This window comes from Somniosus microcephalus, unplaced genomic scaffold (genome assembly GCF_052327205.1).
Source record: "Somniosus microcephalus isolate GS21.2 unplaced genomic scaffold, FLI_Smic_1.0 unresolved_chr8, whole genome shotgun sequence".
NCBI lineage: Eukaryota > Metazoa > Chordata > Chondrichthyes > Squaliformes > Somniosidae > Somniosus > Somniosus microcephalus.
This window is the reverse complement of record NW_028225186.1, coordinates 7,345,538-7,372,659: the sequence shown is the minus strand read 5'-3', so window position 1 is coordinate 7,372,659 and position 27,122 is coordinate 7,345,538. Positions and strand designations below refer to the sequence as shown.

The 27,122-nt window shown below is 45.3% G+C and overlaps 3 non-coding genes across 3 annotated transcripts; all 3 read left to right on the top strand.

Moving 5' to 3' along the window:
- Window positions 1–8,082: 8,082 nt before the first annotated feature.
- On the top strand, window positions 8,083–8,153 carry trnag-ccc (transfer RNA glycine (anticodon CCC)). Its single transcript has one exon. It is a non-coding gene; the product is annotated as a tRNA-Gly (tRNA).
- Window positions 8,154–10,288: 2,135 nt separating this feature from the next.
- trnag-ccc (transfer RNA glycine (anticodon CCC)) lies at window positions 10,289–10,359 on the top strand. The gene has a single exon. It is a non-coding gene; the product is annotated as a tRNA-Gly (tRNA).
- A 2,136-nt stretch (window positions 10,360–12,495) lies between these two features.
- On the top strand, window positions 12,496–12,566 carry trnag-ccc (transfer RNA glycine (anticodon CCC)). Its single transcript has one exon. It is a non-coding gene; the product is annotated as a tRNA-Gly (tRNA).
- The last annotated feature ends 14,556 nt before the right edge of the window (window positions 12,567–27,122 follow it).

Genomic DNA, 27,122 nt, shown 5'->3' with positions numbered 1-27,122 from the left:
TTGTGTTCGGTCAGGTTGTGGTAAGTGAGCCAATTTATGTGTGTTACGTCTGGTTGTCTTCAGTGATTCAGTTTCTTTGTGTTTGTTCAAGTTTTGGTCAGTGGGTCAGTTCTGTGTGCTCAGTAAGGTTGTTGTCATTTTGTCAGATTCTGTGAGTTCGGTCATGTTGTGTCCGATGGGTCAGTTTCTGTGAGTTTGTTCAGGTTGAGCTCATTGTGCCAGTCTTTGTGTGCTCGGTCAGTTTGTGGTCAGTGGGTTTGTTTCTTTGTTTTCGGTCAGTTTGTGGTCAGTGGATCATTTTCTGTCAGTGCCATCAGTGTTTGATCAGTGGTACAGTTTCTCTGTGTTCGGTTAAGTTGTTGTCAGTGGGTCAGTTTCTGTTTCTTCAGTCATGATTTGTTCAGTTGGTCACTTTCTGTGTGTTTGTTCAGGTTGTGGTCAATGGGTCACTTTCGGTGTCTTAGGTCAGTTTGTGGTCAGTGTGAGAGTTTCAGTGTTTGTTCCATCAGGTTTTAGTCAATGGGTCAGTTTCTGTGTGTTCTTTCAGATTGTGATCATTTGGTCACTTTCTTTGTGATCGGTCAGCTTGTGGTCAGTGGGTCAGAAGCAAATAGATTTCAGGTGGATGCCTACCCGCACTTGATGCTGTGGGTTCCTGAACATGTCCTTTGTGATCCCGCCTAAAAAATGTCATCTTGTACGAAAAGATGCCTGGCGTGGAAGTGACCTGAATTTCAAAGAAGCAAGGAGGAAAGACTGCATTGTTCTGCTTGCTGGCAGGACGCTTTTCGCAGTTTCCCTGGTGGTATAGTGGTTCGGATTCGGCGCTTTCACCACCGCGACCCGAATTCGATTACCCGGTCAGGAAAATAGTGCGTTTTCTGGCAGTTTAAAATGCCAGCAATCAAAGCCCCCGCGCGAAACAATGCATCAACTTTTCAACTTTCCACACCGCTGCTGTTGCCTCAACAATCAGCAGCGCATCATTCGGTATCGAGGTGCAACATTCACTTGCCTTGCCTTCTGTAAAATGCCTGCTGTTTCAAAGTCAGCAGGAAATGACATTGGGAACAAGACACTTGAAATGCCCACATTTATGTGTACCTCACAGTGTCAGAACAGTCACGGTGATTATCCGCCTCACATGTATTATTTTGCCGAATTCATCGCCCTAACAAACTTAGCTGATCACAGCACGGCTATCAGTCAACTCATTGCCAGTGTGAAAAATGCCACATAAGCAAAGTGTGCAAGACTCGAATGACAGAGTACCTGGGCCGTGATAACTTATCCTGATATTCATGAGGCCTTAACATTCGCTGCATAAGACAATTCTACCTCTGGTTACCATCCCTTCTGCCATTGGAAAGCGTTTGTCTTTATTTCCTCTATCAAAACCCACTGTAATATTGCAAGCCTCTATTAAATTTCCTCTTAGCCTCCAGGGGAAAGCAATCCCAGCTTCTCCACACAATCAACACAAATGAAGTCGCTTGTCCATCGGGCCACACTCTAAGCCGTCAAACGGGTTCTGTATGTCTGAAAGACATATATTTCAGCTACAGGGGAGTGAAGGGTTATGGGGAGTGGGCGGCAAAGTTGCGTTGTGTATGTTAGCTGTATATTAGCTGTATCTGTGCAACTGGATCAAGTGTATGAATGTTCTGCTCCTGTTCCTGTGCAACAGCTTTCAGGGGCTGAATGGCATCCTGTTCCTGTGTAACAGGCTCGATTCTTACTCTGACAGACATTACATTGCTCACTTCCTCATTAGTGTAGTTGTGAGTATCCCCACCTGTCACGCGGGAGACCGGAGTGAAATTCCCCGACGGGGAGGAATTTTAACATCCCCAATTTTAAACCTTTGGGCAGCACTTTAACGTGCTCCTTGGAAAAGATCAACAGCGAAAAATTGAACCTAAACTAATTTTAAACGGTGAGGAACTGAAAAAAGCCTCCTGCATCAATTCCTCGTTAGCATAGTGTTCTCCTTCTGGTTGTCTTTTGTGCGGGGCACTGTGGAACGAGAGAGGACAGGGAAATGCAGATAACAGCGGGGGAAAGCAAGTCTGATCTTGCAAGGGGACAGCACTGGCACGATTGGCCGAATGGCCTCACACTGTACTGCAAGCTTCCATGAATCATATGGATATCTGAGACATACCCACACAAAGTGAGCACACATCTGTGTTCGTGTATGTGTTTGAGTCTTTGTCTCAAGCAGTGCATTATTATTTCCTCTGTGTTGTCCTTGATATTATGGTGCTGGTTATTCAATATCCCGACGGCTTTTCTCTGACTGTGTATCACTGAGAAAAGCACAGAAGCAAATAGATTTCAGGTGGACGCCTACCCGCAATTGATGCTGTGGTATCTTGAACATGTCGTTTGTGATCTCGCCTAAAAAATGACATCTTGTACGAAAAGTTTGCCTGGCGCGAAAGTGACCTGAATTTCAAAGCAGCAAGGAGGAAAGACTGCATTGTTCTGCTTGCTGGCAGGATGCTTTCCGCAGCTTCCCTGGTGGTCTAGTGGTTAGGATTCGACGCTTTCACCGCCGCGGCCCGGGTTCGATTCCCGGTCAGAGAACCAATGCTTTTTCTGATTGTTTGAAATGCCAGCAATCAAAGCACCCGCGCGAAACAATGCTTGCACCTCATCAACCTTTCAACTTTCCACGCTGCTGTTGCCTCAGCAGCGCAACATTCGGTACCGAGCTGCAACATTCACTTCCTTGCCTTCTGTAAAATGCCTGCTGTTTCAAAGTCAGCAGGAAATGACATTGGGAACAAGACACCTTAAATGCCCACATTTATGTGTACCTCACAGTGTCAGGACAGTCACGGTTATTATCCGCCTTCCATGTGTTATTTTGCCGACTGCATCTCCCTAACAAACTTAGCACGGCTATCAGTCAACTCATTGCCAGTGTGAAGAATGCCACATTAGCTACGTGTGCAAGACTCGAATGACAGAGTACCTGGGCCGTGATAATTTATCCTGATATTCATGAGGCCTTAACATTCGCTGCATAAGACAATTCTACCTCTGGTTACCATCCCTCCTGCCATTGGAAAGCGGTTGTCTTTATTTCCTCTATCAAAAGCCATTGAAATTTTGCAAGCCTTTATTAAATTTCCTCTTAGCCTCCAGAGGAAAGCAATTCCAGCTTGTCCACACCATCAACATAACTGAAGTCGCTTGTCCCTCGGGCCACACTGTAAGACGTCAAACGAGTTCTGTATGTCGGGGAGTCAAGGGTTATGGGGAGCGGGCGGAAAAGTTGCGTTGTGTCGAAGATCTCATCAGCCACGAAATTATTAAATGGCGGGGCTCGAGGGGCCGAATGGTCCAACCCTGCTCCTATTTATTCTTTTGGGGAAGTTTAGTTTCTTAATTATGTAATTTTTGAGCAGCTAAACAACGTTGGAAGGAAACTCCCACGGCACCTAGAAAAGTGCAAAATCTTAGCTCTGCCGTGAGCTCATGCACCTGAGAGGTTAACCCTGTAATTCTCTGTCCACAGATCTTCCAGGACCTTCGAAGTGTTTCCAGCATTTAGTCAACAATTCCAGATGCAGTATCTGCTGCATTTAGCTTTTTATGTTAACGCAGTGTCCCCGCTTGTATTAACAAAAGCCAAAAATAAATTGTAGCTACCAGAAAATGGAATTTGTTAACTCGGCGTGCATTGGTGGTTCAGGGGTAGAATTCTCGCGGGTGACCCGGGTTCGATTCCCGGCCAATGCAGGTTAACATTTTAAACAATTCATTTCATAGCAAACACATCACTTGAGCATAAATAATATATTAGCTGTATCTGTGCAACTGGATCAAGGGAATGAATGTTCTGCTCCTGTTCCTGTGCAACAGTTTTCAGGGACTGAATGGCATTCTGTTTCTGTGTAACAGGCTCGATTCTTACTCTGACAGACATTACATTGCTCACTTCCTCGTTAGTATAGTTGTGAGTATCCCCGCCTGTCACGCGGGAGACCGGGGTGAAATTCCCCGACGGGGAGGAATTTTAACATCCCCAATTTTAAACCCTTGGGCAGCACCTTAACGTGCTCGTTGGAAAAGATCAACAGCGAAAAATTGAACCTAAAATAATTTTAAACGGTGAGGAACTGTATAAAAAGCTCCTGCATCAATTCCTCGTTAGCATAATGTTCTCCTTCTGTTTGTCTTTTGTGCGGGGCACTGCGGAACGAGAGAGGACAGGGAAATGCAGATAACAGCGGGAGAAAGCACGTCTGAACTTTCAAGGGGACAGCACTGGCACGATTGGCCGAATGGCCTCATACTGTACTGCAAGCTTCCATGAATCATATGGATATCTGAGACATACCCACACAAAGTGAGCACACATCTGTGTTCGTGTATGTGTTTGAGCCTTTGTCTCAAGCAGTGCATTACTATTTCCTCTGTGTTGTCCTTGATATTATGGTGCTGGTTATTCAATATCCCGACGGCTTTTCTCTGACTGTGTATCACTGAGAAAAGCACAGAAGCAAATAGATTTCTGGTGGACGCCGACCCGCAATTGATGCTGTGGTATCTTGAACATGTCGTTTGTGATCTCGCCGAAAAAATGTCATCTGTTACGAAAAGTTTGCCTGGCGCGAAAGTGACCTGAATTTCAAAGCAGCAAGGAGGAAAGACTGCATTGTTCTGCTTGCTGGCAGGATGCTTTCCGCAGCTTCCTTGGTGGTCTAGTGGTTAGGATTCGGCGCTTTCACCGCCGCGGCCCGGGTTCGATTCCCGGTCAGAGAACCAGTGCTTTTTCTGGCTGTTTGAAATGCCAGCAATCAAAGCACCCGCGCGAAACAATGCTTGCACCTCATCAACCTTTCAACTTTCCACGCTGCTGTTGCCTCAGCAGCGCAACATTCGGCACCGAGGTGCAACATTCACTTCCTTGCCTTCTGTAAAATGCCTGCTGTTTCAAAGTCAGCAGGAAATGACATTGGGAACAAGACACCTTAAATGCCCACATTTATGTGTACCTCACAGTGTCAGGACAGTCACGGTTATTATCCGCCTTCCATGTGTTATTTTGCCGACTGCATCTCCCTAACAAACTTAGCTGATCACAGCACGGCTATCAGTCAACTCATTGCCAGTGTGAAGAATGCCACATTAGCTACGTGTGCAAGACTCGAATGACAGAGTACCTGGGCCGTGATAATTTATCCTGATATTCATGAGGCCTTAACATTCGCTGCATAAGACAATTCTACCTCTGGTTACCATTCCTCCTGCCATTGTAAAGCGGTTGTCTTTATTTCCTCTATCAAAAGCCATTGAAATTTTGCAAGCCTTTATTAAATTTCCTCTTAGCCTCCAGAGGAAAGCAATTCCAGCTTGTCCACACCATCAACATAACTGAAGTCGCTTGTCCCTCGGGCCACACTGTAAGACGTCAAACGAGATCTGTATGTCGGGGAGTCAAGGGTTATGGGGAGCGGGCGGAAAAGTTGCGTTGTGTCGAAGATCTCATCAGCCACGAAATTATTAAATGGCGGGGCTCGAGGGGCCGAATGGTCCAACCCTGCTCCTATTTATTCTTTTGGGGAAGTTTAGTTTCTTAATTATGTAATTTTTGAGCAGCTAAACAACGTTGGAAGGAAACTCCCACGGCACCTAGAAAAGTGCAAAATCTTAGCTCTGCCGTGAGCTCATGCACCTGAGAGGTTAACCCTGTAATTCTCTGTCCACAGATCTTCCAGGACCTTCGAAGTGTTTCCAGCATTTAGTCAACAATTCCAGATGCAGTATCTGCTGCATTTAGCTTTTTATGTTAACGCAGTGTCCCCGCTTGTATTAACAAAAGCCAAAAATAAATTGTAGCTACCAGAAAATGGAATTTGTTAACTCGGCGTGCATTGGTGGTTCAGGGGTAGAATTCTCGCCTGTGACCCGGGTTCGATTCCCGGCCAATGCAGGTTAACATTTTAAACAATTCATTTCATAGCAAACACATCACTTGAGCATAAATAATATATTAGCTGTATCTGTGCAACTGGATCAAGGGAATGAATGTTCTGCTCCTGTTCCTGTGCAACAGTTTTCAGGGACTGAATGGCATTCTGTTTCTGTGTAACAGGCTCGATTCTTACTCTGACAGACATTACATTGCTCACTTCCTCGTTAGTATAGTTGTGAGTATCCCCACCTGTCACGCGGGAGACCGGGGTGAAATTCCCCGACGGGGAGGAATTTTAACATCCCCAATTTTAAACCTTTGGGCAGCACCTTAACGTGCTCGTTGGAAAAGATCAACAGCGAAAAATTGAACCTAAAATAATTTTAAACGGTGAGGAACTGTATAAAAAGCTCCTGCATCAATTCCTCGTTAGCATAGTGTTCTCCTTCTGTTTGTCTTTTGTGCGGGGCACTGCGGAACGAGAGAGGACAGGGAAATGCAGATAACAGCGGGAGAAAGCACGTCTGATCTTTCAAGGGGACAGCACTGGCACGATTGGCCGAATGGCCTCATACTGTACTGCAAGCTTCCATGAATCATATGGATATCTGAGACATACCCACACAAAGTGAGCACACATCTGTGTTCGTGTATGTGTTTGAGCCTTTGTCTCAAGCAGTGCATTACTATTTCCTCTGTGTTGTCCTTGATATTATGGTGCTGGTTATTCAATATCCCGACGGCTTTTCTCTGACTGTGTATCACTGAGAAAAGCACAGAAGCAAATAGATTTCAGGTGGACGCCTACCCGCAATTGATGCTGTGGTATCTTGAACATGTCGTTTGTGATCTCGCCTAAAAAATGTCATCTGTTACGAAAAGTTTGCCTGGCGCGAAAGTGACCTGAATTTCAAAGCAGCAAGGAGGAAAGACTGCATTGTTCTGCTTGCTGGCAGGATGCTTTCCGCAGCTTCCCTGGTGGTCTAGTGGTTAGGATTCGGCGCTTTCACCGCCGCGGCCCGGGTTCGATTCCCGGTCAGAGAACCAATGCTTTTTCTGGCTGTTTGAAATGCCAGCAATCAAAGCACCCGCGCGAAACAATGCTTGCACCTCATCAACCTTTCAACTTTCCACGCTGCTGTTGCCTCAGCAGCGCAACATTCGGTACCGAGGTGCAACATTCACTTCCTTGCCTTCTGTAAAATGCCTGCTGTTTCAAAGTCAGCAGGAAATGACATTGGGAACAAGACACCTTAAATGCCCACATTTATGTGTACCTCACAGTGTCAGGACAGTCACGGTTATTATCCGCCTTCCATGTGTTATTTTGCCGACTGCATCTCCCTAACAAACTTAGCTGATCACAGCACGGCTATCAGTCAACTCATTGCCAGTGTGAAGAATGCCACATTAGCTACGTGTGCAAGACTCGAATGACAGAGTACCTGGGCCGTGATAATTTATCCTGATATTCATGAGGCCTTAACATTCGCTGCATAAGACAATTCTACCTCTGGTTACCATCCCTCCTGCCATTGGAAAGCGGTTGTCTTTATTTCCTCTATCAAAAGCCATTGAAATTTTGCAAGCCTTTATTAAATTTCCTCTTAGCCTCCAGAGGAAAGCAATTCCAGCTTGTCCACACCATCAACATAACTGAAGTCGCTTGTCCCTCGGGCCACACTGTAAGACGTCAAACGAGTTCTGTATGTCGGGGAGTCAAGGGTTATGGGGAGCGGGCGGAAAAGTTGCGTTGTGTCGAAGATCTCATCAGCCACGAAATTATTAAATGGCGGGGCTCGAGGGGCCGAATGGTCCAATCCTGCTCCTATTTATTCTTTTGGGGAAGGTTAGTTTCTTAATTATGTAATTTTTGAGCAGCTAAACAACGTTGGAAGGAAACTCCCACGGCACCTAGAAAAGTGCAAAATCTTAGCTCTGCCGTGAGCTCATGCACCTGAGAGGTTAACCCTGTAATTCTCTGTCCGCAGATCTTCCAGGACCTTCGAAGTGTTTCCAGCATTTAGTCAACAATTCCAGATGCAGTATCTGCTGCATTTAGCTTTTTATGTTAACGCAGTGTCCCCGCTTGTATTAACAAAAGCCAAAAATAAATTGTAGCTACCAGAAAATGGAATTTGTTAACTCGGCGTGCATTGGTGGTTCAGGGGTAGAATTCTCGCCTCCCACGCGGGTGACCCGGGTTCGATTCCCGGCCAATGCAGGTTAACATTTTAAACAATTCATTTCATAGCAAACACATCACTTGAGCATAAATAATATATTAGCTGTATCTGTGCAACTGGATCAAGGGAATGAATGTTCTGCTCCTGTTCCTGTGCAACAGTTTTCAGGGACTGAATGGCATTCTGTTTCTGTGTAACAGGCTCGATTCTTACTCTGACAGACATTACATTGCTCACTTCCTCGTTAGTATAGTTGCGAGTATCCCCACCTGTCACGCGGGAGACCGGGGTGAAATTCCCCGACGGGGAGGAATTTTAACATCCCCAATTTTAAACCTTTGGGCAGCACCTTAACGTGCTCCTTGGAAAAGATCAACAGCGAAAAATTGAACCTAAAATAATTTTAAACGGTGAGGAACTGTATAAAAAGCTCCTGCATCAATTCCTCGTTAGCATAGTGTTCTCCTTCTGTTTGTCTTTTGTGCGGGGCACTGCGGAACGAGAGAGGACAGGGAAATGCAGATAACAGCGGGAGAAAGCACGTCTGATCTTTCAAGGGGACAGCACTGGCACGATTGGCCGAATGGCCTCATACTGTACTGCAAGCTTCCATGAATCATATGGATATCTGAGACATACCCACACAAAGTGAGCACACATCTGTGTTCGTGTATGTGTTTGAGCCTTTGTCTCAAGCAGTGCATTACTATTTCCTCTGTGTTGTCCTTGATATTATGGTGCTGGTTATTCAATATCCCGACGGCTTTTCTCTGACTGTGTATCACTGAGAAAAGCACAGAAGCAAATAGATTTCAGGTGGACGCCTACCCGCAATTGAGGCTGTGGTATCTTGAACATGTCGTTTGTGATCTCGCCTAAAAAATGTCATCTGGTACGAAAATTTTGCCTGGCGCGAAGGTGACCTGAATTTCAAAGCAGCAAGGAGGAAAGACTGCATTGTTCTGCTTGCTGGCAGGATGCTTTCCGCAGCTTCCCTGGTGGTCTAGTGGTTAGGATTCGGCGCTTTCACCGCCGCGGCCCGGGTTCGGTTCCCGGTCAGAGAACCAGTGCTTTTTCTGGCTGTTTGAAATGCCAGCAATCAAAGCACCCGCGCGAAACAATGCTTGCACCTCATCAACCTTTCAACTTTCCACGCTGCTGTTGCCTCAGCAGCGCAACATTCGGTACCGAGGTGCAACATTCACTTCCTTGCCTTCTGTAAAATGCCTGCTGATTCAAAGTCAGCAGGAAATGACATTGGGAACAAGACACCTTAAATGCCCACATTTATGTGTACCTCACAGTGTCAGGACAGTCACGGTTATTATCCGCCTTCCATGTGTTATTTTGCCGACTGCATCTCCCTAACAAACTTAGCTGATCACAGCACGGCTATCAGTCAACTCATTGCCAGTGTGAAGAATGCCACATTAGCTACGTGTGCAAGACTCGAATGACAGAGTACCTGGGCCGTGATAATTTATCCTGATATTCATGAGGCCTTAACATTCGCTGCATAAGACAATTCTACCTCTGGTTACCATCCCTCCTGCCATTGGAAAGCGGTTGTCTTTATTTCCTCTATCAAAAGCCATTGAAATTTTGCAAGCCTTTATTAAATTTCCTCTTAGCCTCCAGAGGAAAGCAATTCCAGCTTGTCCACACCATCAACATAACTGAAGTCGCTTGTCCCTCGGGCCACACTGTAAGACGTCAAACGAGTTGTGTATGTCGGGGAGTCAAGGGTTATGGGGAGCGGGCGGAAAAGTTGCGTTGTGTCGAAGATCTCATCAGCCACGAAATTATTAAATGGCGGGGCTCGAGGGGCCGAATGGTCCAATCCTGCTCCTATTTATTCTTTTGGGGAAGGTTAGTTTCTTAATTATGTAATTTTTGAGCAGCTAAACAACGTTGGAAGGAAACTCCCACGGCACCTAGAAAAGTGCAAAATCTTAGCTCTGCCGTGAGCTCATGCACCTGAGAGGTTAACCCTGTAATTCTCTGTCCACAGATCTTCCAGGACCTTCGAAGTGTTTCCAGCATTTAGTCAACAATTCCAGATGCAGTATCTGCTGCATTTAGCTTTTTATGTTAACGCAGTGTCCCCGCTTGTATTAACAAAAGCCAAAAATAAATTGTAGCTACCAGAAAATGGAATTTGTTAACTCGGCGTGCATTGGTGGTTCAGGGGTAGAATTCTCGCCTCCCACGCGGGTGACCCGGGTTCGATTCCCGGCCAATGCAGGTTTACATTTTAAACAATTCATTTCATAGCAAACACATCACTTGAGCATAAATAATATATTAGCTGTATCTGTGCAACTGGATCAAGGGAATGAATGTTCTGCTCCTGTTCCTGTGCAACAGTTTTCAGGGGCTGAATGGCATCCTGTTTCTGTGTAACAGGCTCGATTCTTACTCTGACAGACATTACATTGCTCACTTCCTCGTTAGTATAGTTGTGAGTATCCCCACCTGTCACGCGGGAGACCGGGACGAAATTCCCCGACGGGGAGGAATTTTAACATCCCCAATTTTAAACCTTTGGGCAGCACCTTAACGTGCTCCTTGGAAAAGATCAACAGCGAAAAATTGAACCTAAAATAATTTTAAACGGTGAGGAACTGTATAAAAAGCTCCTGCATCAATTCCTCGTTAGCATAGTGTTCTCCTTCTGTTTGTCTTTTGTGCGGGGCACTGCGTAACGAGAGAGGACAGGGAAATGCAGATAACAGCGGGAGAAAGAACTTCTGATCTTTCAAGGGGACAGCACTGGCACGTTTGGCCGAATGGCCTCATACTGTACTGCAAGCTTCCATGAATCATATGGATATCTGAGACATACCCACACAAAGTGAGCACACATCTGTGTTCGTGTATGTGTTTGAGCCTTTGTCTCAAGCAGTGCATTACTATTTCCTCTGTATTGTCCTTGATATTTTGGTGCTGCTTATTCAATATCCCGACGGCTTTTCTCTGACTGTGTATCACTGAGAAAAGCACAGAAGCAAATAGATTTCAGGTGGACGCCTACCCGCAATTAAAGCTGTGGTTTCTTGAACATGTCGTTTGTGATCTCGCCTAAAAAATGTCATCTGGTACGAAAAGTTTGCCTGGCGCGAAAGTGACCTGAATTTCCAAGCAGCAAGGAGGAAAGACTGCATTGTTCTGCTTGCTGGCAAGATGCTTTCCGCAGCTTCCCTGGTGGTCTAGTGGTTAGGATTACGGCGCTTTCACCGCCGCGACCCGGGTTCGATTCCCGGTCAGAGAACCAGTGCTTTTTCTGGCTGTTTGAAATGCCAGCAATCAAAGCACCCGCGCGAAACAATGCTTGCACCTCATCAATCTTTCAACTTTCCACGCTGCTGTTGCCTCAGCAGCGCATCATTCGGTACCGAGGTGCAACATTCACTTCCTTGCTTTCTGTGAAATGCCTGCTGTTTCAAAGTCAGCAGGAAATGACATTGGGAACAAGACACCTTAAATGCCCACATTTATGTGTACCTCACAGTGTCAGAACAGCCACGGTTATTATCCGCCTTCCATGTATTATTTTGCCGACTGCATCTCCCTAACAAACTTAGCTGATCACAGCACGGCTGTCAGTCAACTCATTGCCAGTGTGAAGAATGCCACATTAGCTACGTGTGCAAGACTCGAATGACAGAGTACCTGGGCCGTGATAATTTATCCTGATATTCATGAGGCCTTAACATTCGCTGCATAAGACAATTCTACCTCTGGTTACCATCCCTCCTGCCATTGGAAAGCGGTTGTCTTTATTTCCTCTATCAAAAGCCATTGAAATTTTGCAAGCCTTTATTAAATTTCCTCTTAGCCACCAGAGGAAAGCAATTCCAGCTTGTCCACACCATCAACATAACTGAAGTCGCTTGTCCCTCGGGCCACACTGTAAGACGTCAAACGAGTTCTGTATGTCGGGGAGTCAAGGGTTATGGGGAGCGGGCGGAAAAGTTGCGTTGTGTCGAAGATCTCATCAGCCACGAAATTATTAAATGGCGGGGCTCGAGGGGCCGAATGGCCCAATCCTGCTCCTATTTATTCTTTTGGGGAAGGTTAGTTTCTTAATTATGTAATTTTTGAGCAGCTAAACAACGTTGGAAGGAAACTCCCACGGCACCTAGAAAAGTGCAAAATCTTAGCTCTGCCGTGAGCTCATGCACCTGAGAGGTTAACACTGTAATTCTCTGTCCACAGATCTTCCAGGACCTTCGAAGTGTTTCCAGCATTTAGTCAACAATTCCAGATGCAGTATCTGCTGCATTTTGCTTTATATGTTAACGCAGTGTCCCCGCTTGTATTAACAAAAGCCAAAAATAAATTGTAGCTACCAGAAAATGGAATTTGCTAACTCGGCGTGCGTTGGTGGTTCAGGGGTAGAATTCTCGCCTCCCACGCGAGTGACCCGGGTTCGATTCCCGGCCAATGCAGGTTAACATTTTAAACAATTCATTTCATAGCAAACACATCACTTGAGCATAAATAATATATTAGCTGTATCTGTGCAACTGGATCAAGGGAATGAATGTTCTGCTCCTGTTCCTGTGCAACAGTTTTCAGGGGCTGAATGGCATCCTGTTTCTGTGTAACAGGCTCGATTCTCACTCTGACAGACATTACATTGCTCACTTCCTCGTTAGTATAGTTGTGAGTATCCCCACCTGTCACGCGGGAGACCGGGGTGAAATTCCCCGACGGGGAGGAATTTTAACATCCCCAATTTTAAACCTTTGGGCAGCACCTTAACGTGCTCGTTGGAAAAGATCAACAGCGAAAAATTGAACCTAAAATAATTTTAAACGGTGAGGAACTGTATAAAAGGCTCCTGCATCAATTCCTCGTTAGCATAGTGTTCTCCTTCTGTTTGTCTTTTGTGCGGGGCACTGCGGAACGATAGAGGACAGGGAAATGCAGATAACAGCGGGAGAAAGCACGTCTGATCTTTCAAGGGGACAGCACTGGCACGATTGGCCGAATGGCCTCATACTGTACTGCAAGCTTCCATGAATCATATGGATATCTGAGACATACCCACACAAAGTGAGCACACATCTGTGTTCGTGTATGTGTTTGAGCCTTTGTCTCAAGCAGTGCATTACTATTTCCTCTGTGTTGTCCTTGATATTTTGGTGCTGATTATTCAATATCCCGACGGCTTTTCTCTGACTATGTATCACTGAGAAAAGCACAGAAGCAAATAGATTTCAGGTGGACGCCTACCCGCAATTGATGCTGTGGTTTCTTGAACATGTCGTTTGTGATTTGGCTTAAATAATGACATCTTGTACGAAAAGTTTGCCTGGCGCGAAAGTGACCTGAATTTCAAAGCAGCAAGGAGGAAAGACTGCATTGTTCTGCTTGCTGGCAGGATGCTTTCCGCAACTTCCCTGGTGGCCTAGTGGTTAGGATTCGGCGCTTTCACCGCTGCGGCCCGGGTTCGATTCCCGGTCAGAAAACCAGTACTTTTTCTGGCTGTTTGAAATGCCAGCAATCAAAGCTCCCGCGCGAAACAATGCTTGCACTTCATCAACCTTTCAACTTTCCACGCTGCTGTTGCCTCAACAGTCAGCAGCGCAACATTCGGTACCGAGAAGCAACATTCACTTCCTTGCCTTCTTTAAAATGCCTGCTGTTTCAAAGTCAGCAGGAAATGACATTGGGAACAAGACACCTTAAATGCCCACATTTATGTGTACCTCACAGTGTCAGAATAGCCACGGTTATTATCCGCCTTCCTTGTATTATTTTGCCGACTGCATCTCCCTAACAAACTTAGCTGATCACAGCACGGCTATCAGTCAACTCATTGCCAGTGTGAAGAATGCCACATTAGCTTCGTGTGCAAGACTCGAATGACAGAGTACCTGGGCCGTGATAACTTATCCTGATATTCATGAGGCTTTAACATTCGCTGCATAAGACAATTCTACCTCTGGTTACCATCCCTTCTGCCATTGGAAAGCGTTTGTCTTTATTTCCTCTATCAAAACCCATTGTAATTTCGCAAGCCTTTATTAAATTTCCTCTTAGCCTCCAGAGGAAAGCAATTCCAGCTTGTCCACACCATCAACATAACTGAAGTCGCTTGTCCCTCGGGCCACACTGTAAGATGTCAAACGAGTTCTGTATGTCGGGAAGTCAAGGGTTATGGGGAGCGGGCGGAAAAGTTGCGTTGTGTCGAAGATCTCATCAGCCACGAACTTATTAAATGGCGGGGCTCGAGGGGCCGAATGGCCCAATCCTGCTCCTATTTATTCTTTTGGGGAAGGTTAGTTTATTAATTATGAAATTTTTGAGCAGCTAAACAACTTTGGAAGGAAACTCCCACGGCACCTAGAAAAGTGCAAAATCTTAGTTCTGCCGTGAGCTCATGCAACTGAGAGGTTAACCCTACGATTCTCTGTCCACAGATCTTCCAGGATCTTCGAAGTGTTTCCAGCATTTAGTCAACAATTCCAGATGCAGTATCTGCTGCATTTTGCTATTTATGTTTACGCAGTGTCCCCGCTTGTATTAACAAAAGCCAAAAATAAATTGTAGCTACCAGAAAATGGAATTTGCTTACTCGGTGTGCATTGGTGGTTCCGGGGTAGAATTCTCGCCTGTCACGCAGAGGACCCGGTGTTCGATTCCCGGCCAATGCAGGTTAACATTTTAAATAATTAATTTCATAGCAAACACATCACTTGAGCATAAATAATATATTAGCTGTATCTGTGCAACTGGATCAAGGGTATGAATGTTCTGCTCCTGTTCTTGTGCAACAACTTTCAGGGGCTGAATGGCATCCTGTTCCTGTGCAACAGGCTCGATTCTTACTCTGACAGACCATTACATTGCTCACTTCCTCGTTTGTATACTTGTGAGTATCCCCACCTGTCACGCGGGAGACCGGGGTGAAATTCCCCGACGGGGAGGAATTTTAACATCCCCAATTTTAAACCTTTGGGCAGCACTTTAACGTGCTCCTTGGAAAAGATCAACAGCGAAAAATTGAACCTAAAATAATTTTAAACGGTGAGGAACTGTATAAAAACCTCTTGCATCAATTCCTCGTTAGCATAGTGTTCTCCTTCTGTTTGTCTTTTGTGCGGGGCACTGCGGAACGAGAGAGGACAGGGAAATGCTGATAACAGCTGGAGAAAGCACGTCTGATCTTTCAAGGGGACAGCACTGGCACGATTGGCCGAATGGACTCATACTGTACTGCAAGCTTCCATGAATCCTATGGATATCTGAGACATACGCACACATCTGTGTTCGTGTATGTGTTTGAGTCTTTGTCTCAAGCAGTGCATTACTATTTCCTCTGTGTTGTCCTTGATATTTTGGTGCTGATTATTCAATATCCCGACGGCTTTTCTCTGACTGTGTATCTCTGAAAAAAGCACAGAAGCAAATAGATTTCAGGTGGACGCCTACACGCACTTGATGCTGTGGTTTCCTGAACATGTCCTTTGTGATCTCGCTTCCTTTCCTTCTGTAAAATGCCTGCTGTTTCAAAGTCAGCAGGAAATGACGTTGGGAACAAGACACTTTAAATGCCCACATTTATGTGTACCTCACAGTGTCAGAACAGTCACGGTTATTATCCGTCTTCCATGTATTATTTTGCCGACTGCATCTCCCTAACAAACTTAGCTGATCACAGCACGGCTATCAGTCAACTCATTGCCAGTGTGAAAAATGCCACATTAGCAACGTGTGCAAGACTCGAATGACAGAGTAACTGGGCCGTGATAACTTATCCTGATATTCATGAGGCCTTAACATTCGCTACATAAGACAATTCTACCTCTGGTTACCATCGCTCCTGCCATTGGAAAGCGTTTGTCTTTATTTCCTCTATCAAAACCCATTGTAATTTTGCAAGCCTCTATTAAATTTCCTCTTAGCCTCCAGAGGAAAGCAATCCCAGCTTCTCCACACTATCCCTCGGGCCACACTGTAAGACGTCAAACGGGTTCTGTGTGTCTGATAGACATATATTTCAGCTACAGGGGAGTCAAAGGTTTTAAGAACATAAGAACATAAGAAATAGGAGCAGGAGTAGGCCAATCGGCCCCTCGAGCCTGCTCCACCATTCAATAAGATCATGGCTGATCTGATCCTAACCTCAAATCTTCTACCACTCTGCATCGACCCGAACCCATGTGATCTCCCGGGAGAGGCGAAAAACCAGATAAAGACCCAATGGCCAATTTGGGAGAAAAAAATCTGGGAAATTCCTCTCTGACCCATCTAGGCGAACGAAATTCTTCCAGCAGATCACTCTGTCCCTATATTTTCTACAGTACTTACCTTCTGTAAAGGCGATCTCCACCCCAGCCAGGAACAGGAATAAAACCATCTCCTGAAATCTAACAGAATTAGAACACAGTAGGAGCAGAACAAGGCTACACGGCCCCTGGGCCCGCTCCACTACCCACAGGGCCATGACCATTCCGAACCCAGACTCATGTCCAATTTCCTGCCCGCTCCCCGTAACCCTTAATTCCCTTTACTTCTAGGAAACTATCTATTTCTGTTTTAAATTTATTTAATGATGTAGCTTCCACAGCTTTCTGGGGCAGCAAATTCCACAAACCTACCACCCTCTGAGTGAAGAAGTTTCTCCTCATCTCAGTTTTGAATGAGCAGCCCCTTATTTTAAGATTATGCCCTCTAGTTCTAGTTTCACCCATCATTGGGAACATCCTCACCGCATCCACCCGATCAAGCCCCTTCACAAGCTTATATGTTTCAATAAGATCGCCTCTCATTCTTCTGAACTCCAATGAGTAGAGTCCCAATCTACTCAACCTCTCCTCATATGACCACCCCCTCATCCCCGGGATTAACCGAGTGAACCTTCTTTGTACTGACTCGAGAGCAAGTATGTCTTATCTTAAGTATAGACACCAAAACTGCATGCAGTATTCCAGGTGCGGCCTCACCAATACCTTGTACAACTGCAGCAATACCTCCCTGTTTTTATATTCCAACCCCCTAGCAATAAAAGCCAACATTCCATTGGCCTTCTTAATCACTTGCTGCACCTGCATACTAACTTTTTGAGTTTCGTGCACCAGGACCCCCAGATCCCTTTGTACTACAGTACTTTCCAGTTTCTTGCCATTAAGATAATAACTTGCTCTGTGATTTTTCCTGCCAAAGTGCATAACCTCACACTTTCCAGTATTGTATTCCATCTGCCAAATCTCTGCCCACTTACTTAGCCTGTCTATGTCCCTTTGCAGGTTTTTTATGTCCTCCTCACTCACTACTTTCCATCCCATCTTTGTATCTTCTGCAAACTTTGATATGTTACACTCGGTCCCCTCCTCCAAATCGTTAATATAGATTGTAAAGAGTTGGGGACCCAGCACTGACCCCTGCGGAACACCACTAGTTACTGGTTGCCAATCTGAGAACGAACCATTTATCCCAACTCTCTGCTTTCTGTTAGAGAGCCAATCCTCCACCCACGCCAGAATATTACCCCCAATCCCGTGATTTTTTATCTTGAGCAATAATTTTTTTTGTGGCACCTTGTCAAATGCCTTTTGGAAGTCTAAATACACTACGTCCACTGGTTCCCCTTTATCCACCCTGTATGTTACTTCCTAAAAAAACTCAAGCAAATTTGTTAAACATGACTTCCCCTTCATGAAACCATGCTGAGTTTGCCCAATTAAATTATGTTTTTCCAAATGTCCCGTTACTGTCTCCTTAATAATGGACTCTAACATTTTACCAACCACAGATGTTAGGCTAACAGGTCTATAGTTTCCAGCCTTCTGCCTACTACCCTTTTTAAATAAGGGTGTTACATTAGCAGTTTTCCAATCTGCCGGGACCTTTGCTGAGTCCAGTGAGTTTTGGAAAATTATTACCAATGCATCCACAATCCCTACCGCTACTTCCCTCAAGACCCTGGGATGCAAGCCATCAGGTCCAGGGGATTTATCCGCCTTGAGTCCCATTATTTTACCAAGTACCACTTCCTTAGTGATTTTAATTGTATTTAGTTCCTCCCCCCCTAGAGCCCCCTGTTTGTCCAGTGTTGGGATATTCTTCGTGTCCTCTACTGTAAAGACTGATACAAAATAATTGTTCAGTGTTTTTGCCATCTCCATGTTTCCCACCATTAATTTCCCGGTCTCATCCTCTAAGGGACCAACATTTTCTTTAGCCACCCTTTTTCTTTTTATATAACGATAGAAACTTTTACTGGTTTTTTTTATATTTTTTGCTAATTTACTTTCATAATCTATCTTCCCTTTCTTATGGGGAACGGGCGACAAAGTTGCGTTGTGTCGAAGATCTCATCAGCCACGAACTTATTAAATGGCGGGCTCGAGGGGCCGAATGGCCCAATCCTGCTCCTATTTATTCTTTTGGGGAAGGTTAGTTTCTTAATTATGTAATTTTTGAGCAGCTCAACAACGTTGGAAGGAAACTCCCACGGGACGTAGAAAAGTGCAAAATCTTAGCTCTACCGAGAGCTCATGCACCTGAGAGGTTAACCCTGTGTTTCTCTGTCCACAGATCTTCCAGGACCTTCGAAGTGTTTCCAGCATTTAATCAACAATTCCAGATGCAGTATCTGCTGCATGTTGCTTTTTATGTTAACGCAGTGTCCCCGCTTGTATTAACAAAAGTCAAAAATAAATTGTAGCTACCAGAAAATAGAATCGATTAAGTCGGCGTGCATTGGTGGTTCAGGGGTAGAATTCTCGCCTGCCACGCGGGGGACCCGGGTTCGATTCCCGGCCAATGCAGGATAACATTTTAAACAATTCATTCCATAGCAAACACATCACATGAGCATAAATAATTTATTAGCTGTACCTGTGCAAGTGGATCAAGGGTATGAATGTTCTGCTCCTGTTCCTGTGCAACAGCTTTGAGGGGCTGAATGGCATCCTGTTCCTGTGTAACAGGCTCGATTCTTACCCTGACAGACATTGCATTGCTCACTTCCTCGTTAGTCTCGTTGTGAGTATCCCCGCCTGTCACGCGGGAGACCGGGGTGAAATTCCCCGACGGGAAGGAATTTTAACATCCCCATTTGTAAACGTTTTGGCAGCACCTTAAAGCGCTCCTTGGAAAAGATCAACAGCGAAAGATTGAACCTAAAACAATTTTAAACGGTGAGGAACTGCATAAAAACCTCCTGCATCAATTCCTCGTTAGCATAGTGTTCTCCTTCTGTTTGTCTTTTATGCGGGGCACTGCGGAACGAGAGAGGACAGGGAAATGCAGATAACAGCGGGAGAAAGCACGTCTGATCTTTCAAGTGGACAGCACTGGCACGATTGGCGGAATGGCCTCACACTATACTGCACGCCTCCATGAAACATATGGATATCTGAGACATACTCACACAAAGTGAGCACACATCTGTGTTCGTGCATATGTTTGAGTCTTTGTCTCAAGCAGTGCATTACTGTTTCCTCTGTATTGTCCTTGATATTTTGGTGGTGATTATTCAATATCCCGACGACTTTTCTCTGACTGTGTATCTCTGAGAAAAGCACAGAAGCAAATAGATTTCAGGTGGACACCTACACGCACTTGATGCTGTGGTTTCCTGAACATGTCCTTTGTGATCTCGCCTAAAAAATGTCATCTTGTACGAAAAGTTTGCCTGGCGTGAAAGTGACCTGAATTTCAAAGCAGCAAGGAGGAAAGACTGCCTTGTTCTGCTTGCTGGCAGGACGCTTCTCGCAGCTTCCCTGGTGGTCTAGTGGATAGGATTCGGCGCTTTCACCACCGCGGCCCGGGTTCGATTCCCGGTCAGGAAAGCAGTGTGTGTTCTGGCTGTTTGAAATGCCAGCAATCAAAGCACCCGCGCGAAACAATGCTTGCACCTCATCAACCTTCCAATTTTCCACACCGCTGCTGTTGCCTCAACAGTCAGCAGCGCATCATTCGGTACCGCGGTGCAGCATTCGCTTCCTTGCCTTCAAAAAATGCCTGCTGTTTCAAAGTCAGCAGGAAATGACGTTTGGAACAAGACACTTTAAATGCCCACATTTATGTGCACCTCACAGTGTCAGAACAGTCACGGTTATTATCCGCCTTCCATGTATTATTTTGCCGACTGCATCTCCCTAACAAACTTAGCTGATCACTGCACGGCTATCAGTCAACTCATTGCCAGTGTGAAAAATGCCACATTAGCTACGTGTGCAAGAATCGAATGACAGAGTACCTGGGCCGTGATAACTTATCCTGATATTCATGAGGCCTTAACATTCGCTGCATAAGACAATTCTACCTCTGGTTACCATCCCTTCTGCCATTGGAAAGCGTTTGTCTTTATTTCCTCTATCAAATCCATTGTAATTTTGCAAGCCTTTATTAAATTTCCTCTTAGCGTCCAGAGGAAAGCAATTCCAGCTTCTCCACACCATCAACATAACTGAAGTCGCTTGTCCCTCGGGCCACACTGTAAGACGTCAAACGAGTTCTGTATGTCGGGGAGTCAAGGGTTATGGGGAGCGGGTGGAAACATTGCGTTGTGTCGAAGATCTCATCAGCCACGAACTTATTAAATGGCGGGGCTCGAGGGGCCGAATGGCCCAATCCTGCTCCTATTTATTCTTTTGGGGAAGGTTAGTTTCTTAATTATGTAATTTTTGAGCAGCTAAGCAACGTTGGAAGGAAACTCCCACGGCACCTAGACAAGTGCAAAATCTTAGCTCTGCCGTGAGCTCATGCACCTGAGAGGTTAACCCTGTGATTCTCTGTCCACAGATCTTCCAGGACCTTCGAAGTGTTTCCAGCATTTAGTCAACAATTCCAGATGCAGTATCTGCTGCATTTTGCTTTTTAAGTTAACGCAGTGTCCCCGCTTGTATTAACAAAAGTCAAAAATAAATTGTAGCTACCAGTAAAGGAAATTTGGTAACTCGGCGTGCATTGGTGGTTCAGGGGTAGAATTCTCGCCTGCCACGCGGGGGACCCGGGATCGATTCCCGGCCAATGCATGTTAACATTTTAAACAATTCATTTCATAGCAAACACATCACTTGAGCATATATAATATATTAGCTGTATCTGTGCAACTGCATCAAGGGTATGAATGTTCTGCTCCTGTTCCTGTGCAACAGCTGTCATGGGGCTGAATCTCATCCTGTTCCTGTGTAACAGGCTCGATTCTTACTCTGACAGACATTACATTGCTTACTGTCTCGTTGTGAGTATCCCCGCCTGTCACGCGGGAGACCTGGGTGAAATTCCCCGACGGGGAGGAATTTTAACATCCCCAATTTTAAACCTTTGGGCAGCACCATAAAGCGCTCCTTGGAAAAGATCAAAAGCGAAAAATTGAACCTAAAATAATTTTAAACGGTGAGGGACTGTAGAAAAACCTCCTGCATCAATTCCTCGTTAGCATAGTGTTCTCCTTCTGTTTGTCTTTTGTGCGGGGCACTGCGGAACGAGAGAGGACAGGGAAATGCAGATAACAGCGGGAGAAAGCACGCCTGATCTTTCAAGGGGACAGCACTGGCACGATTGGCCGAATGGCCTCACACTGTACTGCAATCCTCCATGAATCATATGGATATCTGAGACATACCCACACAAAGTGAGCACACATCTGTGTTCGTGTATGTGTTTGAGTCTATGTCTCAAGCAGTGCATTACTATTTCCTCTGTATTGTCCTTGATATTTTGGTGCTGATTATTCAATATCCCGACGGCTTTTCTATGACTGTGTATCTCTGAGAAAAGCACAGAAGCATATAGATTTCAGGTGGACGCCTACCCGCACTTGATGCTGTGGTTTCCTGAACATGTCCTTTGTGATCTCGCCTAAAAAATGTCATCTTGTACGAGAAGTTTGCCTGGCGTGAAATTGACCTGAATGTCAAAGCAGCAAGGAGGAAAGACTGCCTTGCTCTGCTTGCTGGCAGGGCGCTTTTCACAGCTTCCCTGGTGGTCTGGTGGTTAGAATTCGGCGCTTTCACTGCCGCGACCCGGGTTCGATGCCCGGTCAGTAAAGCCAGTGCGTTTTCCGGCTGTTTGAAATGGCAGTAATCAAAGCACTCACGCAAAATAATGCTTGCACCTCATCAACTTTCCACACCGCTGCTATTGCCTCAACAGTCAGTCAACGCATCATTCGGTACCGCGGTGCAGCATTCAATTGCTTGCCCTCTGTAAAATACTTGATGTTTCAAAGTCAGCAGGAAATGACAATGGGAGCAAGACAGTTTAAATGCCCACATTTATGTGTACCTCACAGTGTCAGAACAGTCACGGTTATTATCCGTCTTCCATGTTTTATTTTGCCGACTGCATCTCCCTAACAAACTTAGCTGATCACAGCACGGCTATCAGTCAACTCATTGCTATTGTGGAAAATGCCACATTAGCAACGTGTGCAAGACTCGAATGACACAGTACCTGAGCCGTGATAACTTATCCTGATATTCATGAGGCCTTAACATTCGCTGCATAAGACAACTCTACCTTTGGTTACCATCCCTCCTGCCATTGGAAAGCGTTTGTCTTTATTTCCTCCATCAAAACCCATTGTAATTTTGCAAGCCTCTATTAAATTTCCTCTTAGCCTCCAGAGGAAAGCAATCCCAGCTTCTCCACACTATCAACATAACTGAAGTCGCTTGTCCCTCGGGCCACACTGTAAGACGTCAAACGGGTTCTGTATGAATGATAGACATATATTTCAGCTACAGGGGTGTTAAGGGTTATGGGGAACGGGCGGCAAAGTTCCGTTGTGTCGAAGATCTCATCCGCCACGAACTTAATAAATGGCGGGGCTCGAGGGGCCGAATGGCACAATCCTGCTCCTATTTATTCTTTTGGAGAAGATTTGTTTCTTAATTATGTAATTTTTGAGCAGCTAAGCAACGTTGGAAGGAAACTCCCACGGGACCTAGAAAAGTGCAAAATCTTAGCTCTGCCGAGAGCTCATGCACCAGAGAGGTTAACCCTGTGTATCTCTGTCCACAGATCTTCCAGGACCTTCGAAGTGTTTCCAGCATTTAATCAACAATTCCAGATGCAATATCTGCTGCATTTTGCTTTATTTGCTAACGCAGTGTCCCCGCTTGTATTAACAAAAGTCAGACATAAATTGTAGCTACCAGAAAAAGGGAACTATTAACTTGGTGTGCATTGGTGGTTCAGCGATAGAATTTTCGCCTGCCACGCTAGATACCTGGGTTCTGATTCCCGGCTAATGCAGGTTAATACCTTTAACAATTCATTTCATAGCAAACACATCACATGAGCTTAAATAATATATTAGCTGTACCTGTGCAACTGGATTAAGGGTATGAATGTTCTGCTTGCACCTCATCAACCTTTCACACCGCTGCTGTTGCCTCAACCGACAGCAGCGCATCATTCGCTGCAGAGCTGCAACATTCACTTCCTGCCTTGCCTGTTGTTTCAAAGTTAGCAGGAAATGACATTGGGAACAAGACACTTTAAATGTCCACATTTAACTGTGTCAGAACAGTCACGGTTATTATCCGTCTTCCATGTTTTATCTTACCGACTGCATCTCCCTAACAAACTTAGCTGATCACAGCACGGCTATCAGTCAACTCATTGCCAGTGTGAAAAATTAGCATCGTGTGTAAGACTGGAATGAGAGAATACCTGGGCCGTGATAACTTATTCAGATATTTATTATGCCTTAACACTTGCTGCATAAGACAATTCTCCCTCTGCTTACCATCTCTCCTGCCACTGGAAAGCGTTTCCCTTTATTTCATCTATCAAAACCCCTTGTAATTTTGCAAGCCTCTATTACATTTCCTCTTAGCCTTCAGAGGAAAGCAGTCCCAGCTTCGCCACACTATCAACATAACTGAAGTTGCTTATCCCTCGGGCCACTCTGTAAGACGTCAAACGGGCTCTGTATGTCTGGCGGAGATAGATATATATTTCAGCTGCCGGGGAGTCAAGCTTTATGGGGAGCGGGTGGCAAAGTGGCGTTGTGTTGGAGATCTCATCAGCCATGAAATTATTAAATGGCGAGTTAGGCTCGAGGGGCCGAATGGCCCAATCCTGCACCTATTTATTATTTTGGGGAAGGTTAGTTTCTTAATTATCTAATTTTTGAGCAGCTTAACAACTTTGGATGGAAACTCACACGGTAACTATAAAACCGCAACATGTTATCTCTGCCGAGAGCTCATGGTCCTGAAAGATTAACACTGTGTTTCTCTGTCCACAGATATTCCAGGACCGTCGGAGTGTTTCCAGCATTTAATCAACAATTCCAGATCCAGCATCTGCTGCATTTTGCTTTTTATGTTAACGCAGTGTCCTCGCTTGTATTAACAAAAGTCAAAATTAAATTGTAGCTACCAGAAAATGGAATCGGCTGATCCTGTGTGCATTGGTGGTGCAGGGGTAGAATTCTCGCCTGCCAGCGTAGCAGAACCTGGGTTCGAATCTTGGTCAATGCAGTGTAATTTTTTAACAATTTATATCATAGCAAACACATCACATGAAGCATTAATAATATATTAGCTGTACCTGTGCAACTGGGTCAAGGTTATGAATGTTCTGCTCCTGTTCCTGTGCAACTGGTTTGAGGGGCTGAATGGCATCCTGTTGCTATGTAACTGGCTCGATCCCAATTTTAAACCTTTGGGCAGCACATTGAAGTGCTCCTTCGAAAAGAATAACAGAAAAAAAATGAACCTAAAATAATTTTAAACGGTGGAGAACTGTATAACAACTTCCTGCATCAATTCCTCGTTCGTGTTTTCTTTCTGTTTGTCTTTTGTGCGGGGCACTGCGGAAGGAGAGAGGACAGGGAAATGTAGATAAGGAGACAGCACTGGCACGATTGGCCGAATGGCCTCACACTATGCTGCAAGCCTCCATGAATCATAAGGATATCTGAGACATACCCACACAAAGTGGGCACACATCTGTGTTCGTGTATGTGTTTGAGTCTTTGCCTCAAGCACTGCATTACTATTTCCTCTATTTTGTCCTTGATATTTTAGTCCTGATTATTCAATATCCCGAAGGGTTTTCTCTGACTGTGTGTCTCTGAGAAAAGCACAGAAGCAAATAGATTTCAGTTGAACGCCTCCCCGCACTTGATGCTGTGGTTTCGTGAACATGTCCTTTGTGATCTCGCCTAAAAAATGTCATCGTGTACGAAAAGTTTGCCTGGCATGAATGTGACCTAAATTTCAAAGCAGCAAGGAGGAAAGACTGCATTGTTCTGCTTGCTGGTAGGACGCTTCCTGGTCTAGTGGTTAGGATTCGGCGCTTAAACCGCCGCGGCATGGGTTCCATTCGCAGTCAGAGAACAGTGCATTTTTCGGCTGTTTGTAATAGCATCATTCAAAGCAGCCACGAGAAAAATTGCGTGCACCTCTGAACCTTTCAACTTTCCACACCGCTGCTGTTGCCTCAACAATCAGCAGCGCATCATTCGGTACAGAGGTACAAAATGAGTGCGATTAGCAGAGAGTGCTGTGAAAGTTTGGGTAAATGACATAGTTCTTTAATGGTTATTTCTCTTTGAATCATTTGGAGTGGTGCAAATTGTTAGTGGCATTTGCCAGTAGTATCTTGATAAGATTACTTAAACAGTTTAAGTAAAGGGGAAAAGTTAAATATTTGAGATTCTGTTGATTTAAGAAGAGTAATGCAAGGTAACAGTGCAGTCAGAGTTAATTGGCAGGCAGTAAAAACCAGTTCTCTAACCAATCAGCAGGGGTGATTCAATTGGTTACAAACAAACAGTATAAAAAGATCAGTGCGAGTAGCAGAGCGTGCTGTGAGAGTTTGGGTAAGTGAGAGAGTTAGGGTAATTGGGGTGTGAGGTGCTGTTTCTGTTTTGTTTCTGGCCTTGTTTTCCTGCCAGTCTCAGGATTAGCAGACATCGTGGAGGCGGAGCAGCGAGGCGAGGCCCAGTCGAGGCTGCCGGTAGCAACAGTGGGTGTTGAGTCGAGTCAGAGCAGCGAGGCGAAGCAGCCTAAAAAGGCTCCAAAGTCAACATACCAAGGGGACGTCAGAATTTAAAAGTGACATCACAGAAAAGCTGGTAGGTGATTGGCTGGTTCGTGAGTACTTTTCCTTCCCTTTGAAACCTTTATAAGTTGATAAGTTCAATTAAATAGAGGTGCGATATTCATCATCTAGAATCGGGGCAGAGGGTATTTAAAAATACTATTAATAAATGTAATTAATTACATAGAATGGGAGAGCAGGTGATGTGTTACTGCTGCAATATGTGGGAGCTGGTGGACAGCATTGATGTTCACAGTGATCACATTTGCAGTAAGTGCTGGCTGCTCGAGGAACTCTGGCTCCGTGTTGATGAGCTGGAGACCGAGCTTCAAACACTGTGACACATCAGGGAGGGGGAGAGTTACCTGGACTCTCTGTTTCTGGAAGTAGTCACACCAATTCAGATGTAGTCCGTGATCAGGGCAGGATGGTGTGACTATTATTGAGGCAGGGACGGGGAAGCAGGAGGTAGTGCTGGACGAGCCACAGTCCTTGCTCTTGTCCAACAGGCTCGAGGTTCTTACTCCCTGTGAGGACGGGAACGGGGACTGCAGGGATGATGAGCAACCTGGCCACAGCACCGTGGAACGAGGGGCCATTCAAGTTGGGGGAGTAAATAGAAATGTTGTAGTGGTAGGGGGAAGCATCATTCGGAGGATAGATAGGGTTCTTTGCAGCCGAGAGTGAGAGTCCCAAAGGCTGTGTTGCCTGCCCAGTGCCACGGTTAAGGACATCTCCTCTAGGCTGGAGAGAAACCTGGAGTGGGAGGGGGAGAATCCAGTTGTCGTGGTCCATGTTGGTACAAACGACATAAATAGGACAAGGAAAGAGGTTCTTCTGAGGGAGTATGAGCAGCTAGGTGCCAGATTAAAAAGCAGAACCAGAAGGGTAATAATCTCTGGATTACTACCTGAGCCACGAGCAAATTTGGCTTGGGTAAATAAAATCAGAGAGTTAAATGCGTGGCTACAAGACTGGTG